The sequence below is a fragment of the Euleptes europaea genome, chromosome 1 (assembly GCF_029931775.1).
Source record: "Euleptes europaea isolate rEulEur1 chromosome 1, rEulEur1.hap1, whole genome shotgun sequence".
NCBI classification, from domain to species: domain Eukaryota; kingdom Metazoa; phylum Chordata; class Lepidosauria; order Squamata; family Sphaerodactylidae; genus Euleptes; species Euleptes europaea.
The window spans coordinates 147,449,085-147,464,431 of record NC_079312.1 but is presented as its reverse complement, the minus strand read 5'-3'; positions in this window follow the sequence as shown (position 1 = coordinate 147,464,431).

The following is a 15,347-nucleotide window of genomic DNA, read 5'->3' as shown; positions in this document are numbered from 1 at the left end:
TTGCTCTTATTATGTGTCCCAGGGTGCCCGGGACTCCCAGCAGTTCCAGCCCTCCCCCTCGGTCCTTACCGGGAAGACAGTTGCTGGGAGAAGACACAAGCCCAGCAGGGCATGTCAGTAAACTGACCATAACAGTTTTTTTTTAATCAGCAATGTTTAGTAGAATGCATAATCCCACAATTCATTTGTAACTCAAACAGATAAACCTGGTTGCAGTTTCTGCAGAATAGCTGCAATTCCTCCAGTATAATCAGAGGGAAAAATACATGATGACGAGAGATGGGTTTTTTATGTGGTGCTGCTTAAATTTCAGAATGATGTCTGTTTTTAGTAGTTCATTGTTTAAAAGTTTCTGTAATTTGTCAGGTTTTTGATCTGTTACATGCCTTAGTTGCAGCTGATGTGATGGGGAGAAAGGTGCATTTAAATAAATAAAAACCACCAATTTTTGGTGCCAGCCAGGTGAAAATCTTATTTTCCCAAAAATTGTTTGAGTTTTCCCCCTCATCCTCTTCCCAAATGTTTTTATTCTTGATCTGAAGGATTGCTAATTTTGTACTTTGTGATTAAAAATACTGTTTTTATCCTCTACTACTTTTTATTAGGATATAATGTTATATACTATTGTTTAATTGTTTTATTCTTATGCTGGTTTTAGATTTTGATTTTGCCTTTATGATACTGTGTTTTTGTATTCATTTTTATATGGGTAGACAGGTTCAATAATGTAGTAGGTGGTCCTTCAGGTATGTTGGTCCCAATCCATTTTGTGTGTGTGTGTGTGTGTGTGTGTGTGTGTGTGTGTGTGTGTGCTGTCAAAGCAAGGCAAGAGACATTCGGAGGTTGTTTGCCATTGCCTGCCTCCACATCATGACTCTGGTGTTCCTTGGAGGTCTCTCATCCAAATATTAACCAGAACCAACCCTGCTTAGCTTAGTTTCTGATATCTGATGAGATCAGGCTAGCCTGGGGCTATCCAGGTCAGGGCCCCAATCCATATAGGGTATAGAATATACAAATACCATGGAGGGTATACATATTTAAATTTAAAAGTGCTCAATAACTTTTAATAACTGGATAGGTAGTTATGTAGATGGCTGAATGGAAGGCAGTGGGGGGTGCACTTGACAATGTTTCATATTGATTTCACTTACGAATTTTGAGTAGGCATTATTTTCATTGTCCCAAATCTTCAGGAGCATTGTTACTGGTTTGGGATTCCATTTTGGGTAAATTTTTTCAGATTCCAGAATTTATGGACCATTTTTGGCAGCAGGAATGGGAGGGACAACATGCAAGAAATTTGGCCCAGCAAACAGCTGCTTGTCAGTGCATGTACCCTTTAAATGTTAAAGGGACATTATTTTTCAAGAGAAGTCCTGGCCTCCAAACTCTGGAGGTCAGGTCTAAACACATAGAAAATAATGATCCTTTATATTTCAAATGCCACATGCCCTGCCAAACAGCTGGGAATGCTCTAAATCAAAGCTTCTTAAACTGTGGGTCATGACCCCATATGGGGGTCGCATAACTGAATGTGGGGGTCACAAAAAAATGATTTATTATCAGTAAATGTTTGATTTGTATACCTATTTTATATACCTATATACCCGGGGTCGAGCAAAAAGGGGTTGCAAGGGGGAAAAGTTTAAGAAGCCCTGTTCTAAATAATGGTTGGTAGACCTGGGCTCTGGATGCTGACCACCAGGCCTACTACCCATTGAAAAGAATAGTCCTTTAAAGTTTAAAAGGAGCAGCAAGGGAAGAGGGAGAAAATTGGGGGGGGGTGCTCCCAGCTGGGCTGGCTACTGCTGCGGACGTGGGAATAGGGATGTCAACCTCCAGGTAGTATTACCAGCCTCCTGGTGGAACCTAGAGATCCCCTGGAAATATGTTGTCCCCATCTCCAAGAAGGGGGAAAAGGAGGGTCTGGGTAACTACCAACCCATCAGCTTGGCATCTATACCAGGAAAGGTTTTCAAACAAATCATCAAACAGTCAGTCCTTGAGCATTTAGAAAGGATGCATCTGATTACTAAGAGCCAGCACAGGTTTCTCAAGAACTAGTCATGTCAGAATAATCTTATCTCCATTTCTGAGAAAATTGCTACCTTGCTGGACCAGGGGAATGCTGTAGACATTGTTTATCTTGAGTTCAGTAAGGTTCCACATAATATTCTTGTTGACAAATTGGGAAAATGTGGTTCAGATCCTATTACTTTTAGGTGGATCTGTAACTGGTTGACAGATTGCAACCAAAGAGTGCTTGTTAATGATACCTCATCCATTTGGAGGGAAGTGACTAGTGGAGTGCCTCAGGGATCTGTCCTGGGCCCTGTGTTGTTCAACATCATTATAAATGATTTGGATGAAAGAATAGAGGGGATGCTTATTAAATCTGCAGATGATACTAAATTGGGAGGGGTAGCAAATATGGTAGAAGACAGAGCCAGGATACAGGATGATCTTGATAGGCTGGAGAATTGAGCTAAAACTAATAAAATGCACTTCAACAAAGATAAATGCAAAATTAGGCATTTAGGTAGGAAAAATCAAATGCATAATTATAGGATGGGGGAGACTTGTCTCAGCAGTATTGTGTGTAAAAAGATATTGGGGTCTTAGTAGACCAAACACTGAACATGAGTCAGCAGTGTGAAGTGGTAGCTAAGGCAAATGTGATCTTGGGCTGTATCCAAATAACTATAGTGTCCAGATCACGCGAAGTTATGGTATCGCTTTACTCTGCTCTGGTTAGACCTCTCCTAGAGTATTGTGTTCAATTTTGGGCACCACAATTTAAGAAGGTGTCATGGCCCAGCCTTGGCTTAGTGCCAGCAAGGACTTCGAGGAGGAGGAGGAGGCCTGTGGAAGCAGACTCCAGACGACTCCAGACACCCAGTCTGAAGAACAAGTACAGGCATTCCCAGAGACAAAGCAGCCTGTGAGCTCGGAGGCACAGATGCATTCAGAGAGTATGAAACACATGTTGCAAATACATTCTGGAAAAGATACAGCAATGCTTTACAGACATGAGAGGGAGGGCATCTTGGCCGTCTTCTGGGCACGGAGTAGGGGTCACTGGGGTTGGTGGGGAGGTAGCTGTGCATTTCCTGCATTGTGCAGGGGGTTGGACTAGATGACACTGGTGGTCCCTTCCAAGTCTATGATTCTATTATTAATACAGCTCACCTCCAGACTTCAGAGATCAGTTCCCCCAGTGAAAATGGAAGCTTTGGAGGGTGGACTCTATAGTATTGTACCCTGTCCTCCACAGGCTCCATCTCCAAATCTCCAAGAGCTTCCCAACCTGGATTTGGCCAGGGGGTACCTGGCAATGCTACTTCCAGGTGGGACCTGGGGATCCCCCGGAATTACAGCTCATCTCTAGTCTAAAAGATCTGTTCCCCTGGAAAAAATTGATGTTTTGAGGGTGGACTCTGTGGCATTGTACCCACTGAGGTCCCTGTACTCCCCAGGCTCCATCCCCAAATCTCCAGGAGTTTCCCAACCTGGATCTTGCAACCCTGCTCCCCATCCCTCGCCGGTGGCCAGGGGGAGCTGGCAACCCTACTTGGCTAGGCTAGGTCTACCACCCATAAGAAATAATGGTCCTACTAGTTCCTGTGGGCAGTAGACCTAGCTTCCCAGGCCAGATCTACCTTCAGTGTCCCCAGCTGTTCAGTGGTGCATTGTCCCTTTATATTTTAAAGAGACATTATTTTCAGTGGTGATAGGCCTGGCCTCCTGAGTTTGGGAGGTCAGGTCTTCTTATAGAAAATAACTGCCCCTTAAAGTTTAAAAGAACCACACACAGAGCTGGGGCATGCTTCCTCTCCCCCCTCCCACTCCTGCGCCTCCCCAAAACCCAAAACTCTCCCAAAATTCTAGGGGGGAAATCATCATCGCTCTCAGAATTTTGGGGATGTTTGTCATCATTTAGGATATTTGCAAACTGACCCAAAACAGCTAATTCTGGGTTTAATTTCAGCTTGAGTATATCCGAATGCACACCCATAGAAGGGAAGAAGTATACTGGCACTTTGTGCCCACATTCATGGATTTACATGCATGTGTTCTCAAATAAAGATACATTTATTCTCATTAATGGACTAAACACTTCAAGAGCCGGGGAGGGGTCTGAATTCTAAAGAACTCCAGTGCACCTGTCTGCACACTAGCAACATTTTATTAAAAGCATCCCCAGAATCTCTCCAAAAGATAAAATAGGGACAAAGTACAGATAGTTGGAGCACATACGTTATAGAGATAGAAAATGTTTTGCTTTTCCCATAAGGGTCTTCTAAGTCATCATGCCCTTTCCCCTTCCCCTGCCGCTGACCTACCTCTCTGTTGACTTGCACAATGCAGTTACACTCTCCTGGGTGGCTGCAATGTTCTCATATCCTAGGCATTTTGCTGCATATGATTGTATATTGTGAGAAATGCACTTGCCCTCTATGCTGAGAGATATGGGTTGCACTCAAACAAACAATAGTTAGGAGTCTCACTAAAATCAGTAGTACCACCAGTTTAGAAAAGAGACAACTAAGGGGGAACATGATAGAGGTTGTAAAATTACGCATGGGCTAGAGACAGAGAGAATTTTTTCCCTCTCCCAAAATACTAGAACTTAAGGGCACTGACCCAATGAAGTTGATGGGCAGTAGATTCAGGATGGACAAAAGGAAATACAATGACTGAGGAATTCACTGTCAGAGGATGTAGTGACAGCCACAGGCCTAGACAGCATTAGAAGGGGATTAAACAGATCCAGTTTATCAGTGGCCACTAGCCATGTTGTCCACATTTGGAGGCAGGCAGTAAACCACTGAATACCAGTGCCAAGAAAGCTCATACCCTGCCAGAATTTTTTTAGTCTTTAAGATGCTACTGGACTCTTGCTCTTTTCTACTGCTACAGACAGACTAACCCAGCAACCCATCGTGATCTATCTCCAGTGCCAAGAGTAGGGTTGCCCATCCTCCAGGAAGTAGCAAGTGATCTCATAGAATCATAGGTCATTTATGCATGGTTGATTTTGATGCTCGCTCACAGCTGATTTTTCAAATCCGACATTTAAAATGACTATTCGAGGCCCTGCTGTAAGAGAAGAAGGTCCGAGGCTGACGGGGGTGGGGATTATGCTTTTTAAGCCTAATGCGCAGAACTCTGCCCCAGTTGGGTTGGACTACTCTATTGCAGCCCTCCCACAGTCGTTTGACCTCTCTGGTGAGGGCGGCAAAGGACAGCCCCTTTCTCCGCCTTAGGAACCGGAGCATCCAGCACAACCTCCCCCCTTTCCTTCCCCCCTCTCTTCTGCGAAAATACACATGAGAATGCTGTGCTGGGTTGTTTAATGCACCCCTGTAAATCTGCTCCCACATTCTTGGCTACAGGTAGGGTTGCCAACCTCCAGGTTCTAGCAGGAGATCTCCTGCTATTCCAACTGATCTCCAGCTGATAGAGATCAGTTCCCCTGGAGAAAATGGCCGCTTGGGCAATTGGACTCTATGGCATTGAAGTCCCGCCCCAAACCCCGTCCTCCAGAGGCTCCGCCCCTAAAACCTCCCGCCAGTGGCAAAGAGGGACCTGACAACCCTAGCTACCGGCCTCCAAAAGAAAACAACACAGTACTAAAAGAATTGATTGAGTTATCTACCAAAGCATAAATGTGAGTTGAAGGAGTAAATTTTCAAATTGGTTCAGCTCTGACTCGCCATTCCAAGCCTCACCAAGTAACCTCTGCTTGGCCTCCCTCTATTTGGTGTTTTGAAAAGGCCGGCGGAGGTAAACCCAATCCCGACCTGGACTGGTGTGTGTGTGTGTGGGGGGGGGGGGTTGGAAGCGTCTTGAAGCCACCCTCTAAAGTGGCTGTTGGTTGGGGGGGGGGGATTTTTGCTGTAGCCCTTAGAGGTAAACTTCGCGCAGGGGAGTTTCACGCAATGCTGTAAAATGGCTCCAGCACCTACCTTTCTTGGCTGCTAGTTTCTTGCTGAAAGGAGCAGTCTCACTAATTATGCTGTTGCTTTAGTTCATGTCCAAAGCATAAATAAACTTTTTATTAATCCTTGTACAACTCCTCCAAGGGTACATTTTCCCAGGGCAGCATTTCCCCCCTCCTATCCCAATGCATCAATAGATTGCCTCAACGCCATATCGAATAACTGGGTTAAAAGGGGGGGTGCGATGGTGACCTGCTGCCTGGAAAAAAAAGTTTTCCTATCCATTTATTCATTTACATGCAATGAGAGACAGTATAGTAAAGCAAAGCATTAATCTGCCGAACCAGGGAATGTCCGACAAGGGAAGGGAACACTTGAAAATCACCAATCCTGTAAACGCCGCCATTCCAAAGAAATGTGTGTGTGTGTGTGTGTGCGTGCGTGCGTGCGTGTGTGTGAGGGAAGTTGTTCGTTTGATTTCTATATGGGTTGGGAACTTGGCATCCATAGTGGGAGGTTGGCACCGCAAGGAGAGGGAGGGGACCGAAGACAACAGTGGGCAGTGCTTGGGCATCTCCACAAAAGCCCGTATGCGGGATTCTTCATGGGTTGCCTCGACTCAAAACACCCCTCCCCTTCACATGTGGGAAGGTGTAGGAAACTCCCAAAATGGTGGAGAACAAGCTGGCAATATCAGGAGGACACAAGCGGGGTAATGGGTGGTTTCTCAACAATTTAATTTTCAACTGAGACACCTTTTGTTCCAGGGAAAAGGAAAAGATCTTGTTCAAAAGTTAAGCCAAAACCACAGTGACATATCACTGAATTTAATGTCATCATTGTAAAAGGGGGGGGGGGACGTCTCAATATAACAGCGCTGAACAGAGAAGAGAGCAGGGAGACCAGAAGGAGCGGTGGGGAGGCGTGATCACGTCAAAGCATGGCTGTAATTATTCACGCTTCTTGGAGGAAATACTTTGCAGCGGGGGCCGAGCAGACCAAAAAGGTCGCATTAAAAGGGCTTTCCAAAAATGCGAGGCTTCTGTGCACCAGCTTCGCAGTGATGTTTGGATGAACACATGAACACACAAAGCTGCCTTATACTGAATCAGACCCTTGGTCCATCAAAGTCAGTATTGTCTACTCAGACCGGCAGCGGCTCTCCAGGATGGATGATTTCTCATGAAAAACTTTTTAAAAAAATGCAGGGCAGTTCACAATGGAATGCGCCGCTGATTACCATGCATAAATGGCCACAGAGTTGGAAGGGACCACCAGGGTCATCTAGTCCAACCCCCTGCACGATATAGGAAATTCCCAACAACCTCCCCCCCCCACATCCCCAGTGACCCCTATTCCATGCCCAGAAGATGGCCAAGATGCCCTCCCTCTCATCAACTGCTTAAGGTCATAGAATCAGCATTGCTGACAGATGGCCATCTAACCTCTTCTTAAAAACCTAGAGCAGAGCAAAGCAATACCATCACTTCGCGTGATCTGGACACTATACTTCTGTTGATGCAGCCCAAGTTCGCTTTTGCCATTTTAGCAACCTCATCACACTGCTGACTCATGTTCAACGTTTGGTCTACTAAGACAAGTCTCCCCCATCATATAATTATGCATTTGATTTTTCCTACCTAAATGCCTAATTTTGCATTTATCTATGTTGAAGTGCATTTTATTAGTTTTAGCCCAATTCTCCAGCCTGTCAAGATCATCCTGTATCCTCACTCTGTCTTCTAACATATTTGCTACCCCTCCCAATTTAATATCATCTGCAAATTTAATTAGCATCTCCTCTATTCCTTCATCCAAATTATAAAGATGTTGAACAACACAGATGTTGAACAACACAGGGCCCAACATATCCCTGAGGCACTCCACTAGTGACTTCCCTCCAAGTGGATGAGGAACCATTAACAAGCACTCTTTGGATGCGATCTGTCAACCAGTTACAGATCCACTTAACAGTAATAGTATCTAAACCACATTTTCCCAATTTGTCTGATCTCTGATCTCTGTCAGCTGGAGATTAGTTGTAATGGTGGGAGATCTCCAGCCACCAACTGGGAGTTTGGGTAAACAAGAACAATATAAATGCAAATTTTATATAAAGTGTCAAAAAAGTGCTCATGAAGTGACAAAAAGCAAATAAATATGTACAATATATACAATAGGATATGCACAATGTAGACGAAAAAGTTGTTCCAGCAAGCAAGTAATCACAATGGTTTCAATCCAACAGGTAAGTGTTTTTTTAAAAAAATACGTTGAAATTTCCTAATAAAAATATCTTTCTCAACAGAAATCAATAGTAAAGCTGGAAAACAACTGGCAATAACTCCATAGCTATAGAAGATGTTCCAGGACGTGTCGTCTAGATCGTTCAACCACGTTTCGCTATGGGCTTCATCAGCTACAAGTTCAACAGGAAATAATAAAGATGTGAACCATAATAGGTGCCGTCTCGCAATGGACCAGAGTTACTTTGTAGGTCTCCAAAAGAACCTGGAGACCTACAAAGAAGTAACTCTGGTCCATTGCGAGACGGCACCTATTATGGTTCACATCTTTATTATTTCCTGTTGAACTTGTAGCTGATGAAGCCCATAGCGAAACATGGTTGAACGATCTAGACGACACGTCCTGGAACATCTTCTATAGCTATGGAGTTATTGCCAGTTGTTTTCCAGCTTAACTATTAATTTCTGTTGAGAAATATTTTTATTAGGAAATTTCAACGTATTTTTTTTTAATTACCTGTTGGATTGAAACCTTTACATTGTGATTACTTGCTTGCTGGAACAACTTTTTCGTCTACATTGTGCATATCCTATTGTATATATTGTACATATTTATTTGCTTTTTGTCACTTTATGAGCACTTTTTTGACACTTTATATAACATTTGCATTTATATTTGTGTGCTGTTCTTGTTTACCCATACTTACTTCACAGTACAGAGCCTTCTTTTTTGTTGGTTTACCAACAGGGAGTTGGCAACCCTAGTTGTTGGGCCCTCCAAAGTAAACTGGCTGACCACCCTGTGAGACAGGATGCTGGACTAGATGGACCACTGGTCTGATCCAGCAGGGTTCCTCTTCCGATCTTATCTTGTTGTAAACATAGGTGGGATTAGGCCGACAACCTCTAGTGGTAATATAGTAGCCTATATGTGAAGCAATATCACAACTATGAAGTATGGAAGCTTAGGTGCCAAATCCTGAAGAACCTGCTGTTATTATCTACCTATGAGCCAGGCTTTGGCATCATATTAAATGGCATACTATCCTATACTGCCACTCTCTCGATTATTATGCAGTTCTGCAAATTCACTGCTTGATTATACTGTGTTTTTTTATCTACATACCTACATTTTGCAAGAGCAAAACAGACACCAAGAGAAGTGGATCAAAGAACCTAATAGCACTTTGTTCCTCTGGGATCCAACTGATTCTTTCCCCCCAAGCCAAAGTACAGTAGCTTCATTCTGCTTGATAAAGTTGGAAATCCCACATGCAAATAAACAAATAGGAGTCCAGTAGCTAAAATTAACAACTGACTTAAAGACTCCAAATCCTACTCAGAGGTCAGAGCCTCTTAAGCAACACTGCAAATTAAGATGTCTTTGCAAGCTAAGCCTATGGCAACGTGCAAGCTGTCACGACTGTGTAGACTAAATCCCCATTTCAGGCCCAAGGTCAATAGTCCTTTCCTGCCTGGGGGTAGTGGAACAATGTGTCAGGTAGCTTCCACATGCTTCAGCATCTCAGTGCATGCTACAATAAAACCCAAAGGGCACCAGCACAATATTTGAATTTGGGACATTTACTGGGGGGAAGAGGGTTAAGAACAGTAAACCCAAGGATTATTTTTTAAGGCAAAGAACATTATTGGACCTCAACAAGGATCAGTTCAGAATACATTCTCAACTTATCCCCATTCATCTTTAACATTAAGTTACTGAACTCGCCTTGGACATTGTGGCAAACTCTGAGACTAGATGTCCAATCCTCCTGACTTTAAAGATAACAAAGCAATGGAGAATTCACATGATGCCCAGGTAAGCGTTTCCAATTGTTCATTCATTTCTCTCTGCTATTAATGTTTTGAGAATTTGGCTCATTTTGGTATGACTTCAATAGGCAATGCTACTTTGGTCTGAAATTTTAGAGAAACTCCATCTAGCAACACACAAGGATGTAACCAAACAACTGAAAAAAATTGTGTTTTAAATAAACCCTGAAATAAGGCAATTTTAGAATGCAATAGGAGTATCATTTGTTTATAAAGTTGTCATAATGACTGTGGTTTGGGGGTTTACATTTTTAGACCAAATTTGGTGACGGGAAAAGTTGCTCAATATTTGGATTTTACAGCTATTACATTGGCAGTTACCTTAACCTGTCAGCGAGCCATTCTGTCTGGGATGTTTGTTTTTCATTATTATTTTGTTTATTTAAAATGTTTCTGTACCACTTTCCCTGGACTCAAATTAGGGGACATAAAAAAATCTAAAAACAAGTCAATTAAGTAAAAAATCGAAGGCACGACAAAAGTAATAACATATCCAACAAATCAGACTTTAGCCTATATAGAATAGTCAGATAAAACATAAATGATTGCAGATGAAATAAAATGTTTTGCATTCCTTATTTCAAAGAACAGGGAACCATTACCCCAAAAAGCACTGGTTCTTCCTGGCTCCAGTCTCAACTAATGTAATGACAGCTGGAATAAGTTTTCAGAAGTAAATGTTTTAACAAGGGTGGGGGAATCAAGGTCCAGGCCTTATGAAGCCCAACAGGGCACCCAAACATAGCCTGTAACACCCATACTATATTCTTGACAAATTACTGAATCCACGACTTCCTGTTCCTACTTAAAAGAGAAGCTGATTTACCAGAATTTCAGGAACAAAATTAATGTTTCAAAACTGAGGTTTAATTGATAGTGAATGCAACTGAAAATTAGTGGTTCCATGAAAACTTTGGCCATGGTCTTTGGGCCCCTGCTGGGTGCGGCATTTGGCTCTTCTCCATCAATGATTTTCTTACATACAGAATAACAATAACGTGTTATGGAAGTAAGATGTGAACCACCAGGGAGGCTGCTATAAAACAAGCATATTCAGTGGACTTTTTCTCATAGATATCTGATGGAAAAAATTAATAAACTCTAATTCTCATTGAATACATTCATTCATGTATTTAAATGCCAGCCTGGTGCAGTAGTTAAGAGCAGTGGACCAGGTTTGATTACCCGCTCCTCCACATGAGCAGCGGACTCTAATCTGGAGTACCAGATTAGATTCCCCACATGCAGCCCGCTGGGTGACCTTGGGCTAGTCACAGTTCTCTCAGAACTCTCTCAGCCTGACCTACCTCACAAGGTGCCTGTTGGGGTGAGGGGAAGGGAAGGTGATTGTAAGCCACTTAGAGACTCCTTTTGGTAGAGAAAAGTGGGGTATAAAAACCCAAATCTTCTATTATATCCCCCTTTTCTCTCCAATGGGGACCCAAAGTGACTTTTTTTTCAAGACACAGCTGACTTATGGCGACCCCATAGGGTTTTCAAGGCAAGAGACCTTTGGAAGTGGTTTACCATTGCCTGCTTCTGAATCACGACCCTGGTATTCCTTGGAGGTCTCCCGTCCAAATACTAGCCAGAGTCAGGGCTGAGGGTGTGTGACTGGCCCAAGGTCACCCAGCAAGCTTCCATGGCATGAGCAGGGATTCGAACCTGGGTTTCCCATGTCCTAGTCCAACATCTTAGCCACTACAACATGCTGGCTTTCCAAAGTGACTTACAACTGCATTTTCCCCTCTTCCATTTTATCTTCACAAGAACAACTCTGTTCTCTCAGACCCTAGTCTGACGCCCTGACTACTACAGCATGCTGGCTGGTTTTAAAGCATTCTTCCCTTCTGCTAAGAATTTATATGTAGTGGTAACCAGTTAATTTCCCGGACCAAAAAAAATAAGAGTCTCCCCTTAAATATGGGCAAGCAGCATGATCAATACTACACAATGCTAAAGAGCCATAGTCACAATGGAGCTTAGATCAGGGGTGTTGAACTCATTTGTTACAAGGGCTGGATAGGCCCTGTCACTTGGTCAGGGCGGGCCATGTGTACCGTAAATTTTAATGCCAGGTGCCGGAGATACAAACTTCATAGAAGAAACAGACAAAGCCTATGAAAGATATACATTTTTTTCTTTACTTAAAATACAAACATGCTTAAAACAATAACACTCTTACAGCATTGTATTTAACATTCTTTGATCATTGACACCTTGGGACTGGGGGGGGGGTGCCTTGGCTGATGCGCCCAGTTGACTCACCAGCCCAGTTCAGGAGTGGGGGAGGTGGCTGCCTCGGCTGTCTCATGGGCCAGATAAGAGCTCTCAAGGGGCCAGATCTGGCCCACGGGCCTTATGTTTGGCACCCCTAGCTTAGATCAATGCAGCAAGCAGAGCAACAACTCTAGAAACTCACTCAACATCTTAACAAGGCATCCCCCGAAGGCAAAATCAGGTTAAAGTAGGGGCAGAGGTTCATCAGAAACAGGTACCAGCAAAGAGAGACCCTTAGGGTTGCCAGGTCCCTCTTCGCCACCAGCGGGAGGTTTTTAGAGCGGAGCCTGAGGAGGGTGGGGTTTGGGGAGGGGAGGCACTTCAATGCCATAGAATTCAGTTGCCAAAGTGGCCATTTTCTCCAGGTGAACTGATCTCTATCAGCTGGAGATCAGCTGTAATAGCAAGAGATCTCCAGCTAGTACCTGGAGGTTGGCAACCCTAGGGGGACCCTCCCTGCTAATACAGTTGCAGTATATAAGGCAAGCAGACAAGAAAGCTTGAAGACTGAAGCCAGCGGGGAAAGAAACCACAAGATATGTCATCTGGCTGATAAGCAGGTATCTAGAGGGAGATTAGCAAGCCACTTTGACAAGGCCAGAATCAATTGGAACTACAATCGCCAGCCTCCAGGTGGGGCCAGGAAATCTCCCAGAATCACAACTGATCTCCAGACTACAGAGATCAGTTCCCTTAGAAAAAATAGCTGTTTTATTGGGTAGATTCTTTGGCATTATACCGCACTGAGGTCTCTCCCCTCCCCCAGCTCTACTCCCAAATCTCCAGGAATTTCCCAACCCAGAGTCAGCAACCCTAACTGCGGTATACAAGCCTGACTGAAAAGCATGTACACACAGGCTAGGTCAAAGGGAACCAATGGGCTGCCTTGGAGGGGGGGAGCTGGTATAGTAGGGTTGCCAACCACCAGGTACTAGCTGGAGATCTCCTGCTACTACAACTGATCTCTAGCTGATAGAGATCAGTTCACCTGGAGAAAATGGCCGCTTTGGCAATTGGACTCTATGGCATTGAAGTCCCTCCCCCTCCCAAACCCTGCCCTCCTCAAGCTCTGTCCAAAAAACCTCCCGCCGGCAGTGAAGAGGGACCTGGCAACCCTATGATATAGTCATGCTGAAGAGTTAATGCACCAACATAGTTTTCATATTGAGTGGCTCATCATGAGAGGCACTAGTATCCTAATTTGAGTCCCAGGGCAGAGCATGTCAGTGAGTCCCTGAAAATGTTTTTGCGTGGTTGAACCACACATGGTTAACTTTCATGCCTGTAACTGACTTCCCAGGGGTGGACTGGCTGGATCATTTGGTACGTCACCATTCTAGTGTTGCTTCTCTCTCCTGTGGTGCCAGTATAGCCACCATGCAATATGGAAGCTCTTCATGAGAACAAAACTACTGTGGTGTTAGCCCGGCAGAGCCCTGACCATGCCAAATAGTTTAGTCAGTGACAGCCATACCACCACCTTAATGTCTGAATAGAATACAGTCCTTTTTTAGGCCTAGAGTCATTCTTTTTGAGAAGAACAACTCTGAATTTAACTGGGGACAATTTCCCACTCTGAAGAACACTTATCTTACTGAACATTTAGGTCAGGGTTTCCCAACGTGGTGCTGTTGTGTGCCGTGGCGCCTGCTGACACCTTTTCTGGTGTCCGCCAAGTGTTTTTAGTAAGTGGGCAGGGCCACATAGAGCTTTTGCTCAGCAAGGCTTCTGATTGACTATTGGAGATTTGATTTGCTGAGCAGATTTTTTAAAAATGTTGATTTGGGAGCAGCTGCCACCACAACACAAGGATCTGAACTGTGTTACTGAAGTTAAGCTGTAGCAATTCTTTTGAGGAATGGTGTAGCAATTCTTCCTCCTGCGGCAGCCGTTTTGTTGCTGTGCCCACCTTGCCATACCAAAATTGCAAATGCACCCACAGGCTCAAATGGGTTGGGACCCCCTGGCTTAGGGGACCAGTTTGTATGCTTTGCCACCTGCATAGATAGGTGTTTAAAACAGAACAAAATAGGTTCCACTTCACGTAGTAAGCTGTTTGTATGACCACTTCACTGTATGGTTCAACAGATTTTAGCCATATGTAGCTCCCACCACGACTCCCCACAACGGTATTTTCTCCCCTTTGTTGTGGTTAAAAGGTGTCAGATGACTACCAATGCAGACTGATATTACAATTAGGCCTAAGATGTGGTCAACTGAGAACCCAAGGGAAAATAAGATACCCTCTTATGTCAACTTGTCTGCTCGAGAACCTCTACATGTTTGCCACAGAACCATTCTAGGGTGCTTACTCCATTCCTACAAACTGTAGACATTCACTTTGTGAACTGAAAATGCACCCCCAAAAATATGCCTGATATTTCCTTTGGCAGTGCTTGACAGGGCAATATTGGTAGCAAAAGTAAAGCATTCTTCCTAATATTTGTATGCCACCTCCAGCACCTTTTAGGAGAGAAGGTAGGATTTAAATGTTTTTAAATAAATAAATTTTAGAAAAACGTCTCTACCATTATCAATCTTCTCATTAAAGAACCCCATGTTCCCACAGAACACTATTTAAAAACCACTGTTATAAACAGCTTCATCTTTTCCAGATCATGGCAGTTGCAAGCATGTGACATGAAGTAGCATAACATCAGACTCATGTTACATCAGAATCACATGACAGGACAAAGAGGATCCCTACCTACGCTAAAATCTTCACCTTCGCTGGATTATCCCATCTCATCATCCTGCTGTTCCTTTCAGCATGTTTGCAAAGAAAGGGAGGGGATGTGACACCTTTGCTCTCTTCACATGTACTTTAGCAGCAAGTCTTTAAAAAAAACTCCAAAACGATGGCTCTGTAGGGGCTTATGACCCACCTGAGGGTATCAATCCATGGGTTGAAGACAAATGCCTTAGAAACTCATGACCAACCAAATCACTTGAGCTCAGAACACTGAAGGGCTTAAATGATCTCCCACACATGTTAAATGTTCAGAAGAAAATCGTATTGTGGAGGGCTGGGTGCTTTTGCGGG